Raw genomic sequence first — 2,002 nt, 5'->3', positions numbered from 1 at the left:
CTATTGAAAGTCTTTACGTTGAGGCTGATGAACCATCTCTAATACAACGTCGTATAAAATTATCCTTACAATACATGACTAAATTATATTTTAATGAATCTGACCCTGCATATACCTGTGTGTTCAATCCACTTTATGAGGATTTGTACGACAAGAAGTCTTCTCTTGTTCCACCTCTAGGGCACAGAATTAAACCCTTTCTTTCTTCGGCCGGCATTGGGCTGGAAAACATAGCTCCCTCCCGTCTTCTTTCTTCCCTCCTTGGCAATTGGTTAGGCCACAAGTTGACCTAACATTGACTTCATTTAAAAAATCAGAAACTAATGAACTACAATATAAACAAGAATATAATCAATTAAAAACTAAATATAGCAATTACAAACCCTTATATACAGATGGTTCCATGGACGGTGGTGCAGTGGCTTGTGCCACTGTCATTGGATCCAGAACAATATCTTCTAGACTACCAGATAACAGCTCTATTTTTACAGCTGAAGCAAACGCCATACTAACGGCTCTTAAATATATTCAAAGACACCCTAAACGTAAACAATATATAATCTATTCCGACTCTATTTCTTGCCTTCAGGCTATTAAAAATTTGTCGTGCAAACATCCACTTTTAATTGAAATTATTGAAATGTATAATGATCTTGCAACTGGCCAATACGACATCGTCTGTGACTCCACTTCTTATTCCATACAGTGATTATAAAAGTGCAATTAGATCTTATGTCCGTGATTTGATGCAGAAGAAGTGGGACACCCAAGTGGGTATCAATAAATTACATGAAATAAAACCTTACATTGGTTATACCCACTTGGGTTGTCAGTCCAGATTTGAAGAGGTCATTTTGCGACGATGTCGTATTGGTCATACAAGGTTTACCCATGCATACCTGTTGAAGGGTGAAGATCCACCATTTTGCATCCCTTGTGATGAGAGAACCACGGTCAAGCATATCCTGCTTGACTGTGTTGAATTCTCCATCATAAGGGATAAATATTTCAATGTAAAAACACTTTCGGATCTTTTTAACACAGTCAATACTCATTTAATTATTGGATTTTTAAGGGAAATTGATTTCCTTGTTGAATTATAATTGATATGTTCTGTAGATAGTTGTATTTTAATGGTTGGTAGTATATATAAGGGACATTGATCATTAGTGGCTGTACCCTCAACGGGGGTTGAAGTATTGTAAAATAATTGTCCTCCTGAGAGGGTACGTAAGTCCCAAAATTTTCAAAGTCAATTTATACTTTCCAGGACTTTTAAGTGTAATCTTTGTGTTATTTTAATTTTGGCTAAAATTTCTTACAATTGCCAGCGGCTGAGGGGATGGTGTAAATCCAACTAGGGACCATGCAGGTAGCAAAGGTACTATAAGTCCCCATGGTCCCTAGTATGGTGTTCTACCTTCTGTTGTTGGCGATCTATAGCCTGTTTTTATATTGTATTGTCCATATAACGATATCAGTTTTACCTTTCCACACTAGTCTTAATGCTAATTGTGATATTCTAGTTTTTTTACTGTCCTTCGTTGACAGGTTTTATAATGGACACAATAGTCGTTTTCATTGATGAATGTTCTCGTCACGATATGGCTGAAATAGTGCCGATGTGACGTTAAATCGTAACTCACTCACTCACTCACTCACTCAGCCAGGGTCAAGCATGTGAAACCCGCCCTCCCTGTCTCAGCCAGGGTCAAGCATGTGTAACCCGCCCTCCCTGTCTCAGCCAGGGTCAAGTATGTGTAACTCGCCCTCCGTGTCTCAGCCAGGACCCAACATGTGTAGCCTGCCCTCCCTTTCTCAACCAGGGCACAACTTGTGTTGCCTGTCGTGATCTTGGGGGATATGTGATCAGCCAGAAGTGATATGTAACCTGGGGTCTTGGGTAGGACTGAAAACAGTGCGGTGTCCGAATCTACATTTGGATCTACTATTCTACACAGACGATCCTATAACACAAAAACTACTACAGAAAAACACTCAA

The sequence above is a fragment of the Haliotis asinina genome, chromosome 13 (genome assembly GCF_037392515.1).
Source record: "Haliotis asinina isolate JCU_RB_2024 chromosome 13, JCU_Hal_asi_v2, whole genome shotgun sequence".
Lineage (NCBI taxonomy): Eukaryota > Metazoa > Mollusca > Gastropoda > Lepetellida > Haliotidae > Haliotis > Haliotis asinina.
Note: the sequence above shows the minus strand (reverse complement) of the source record.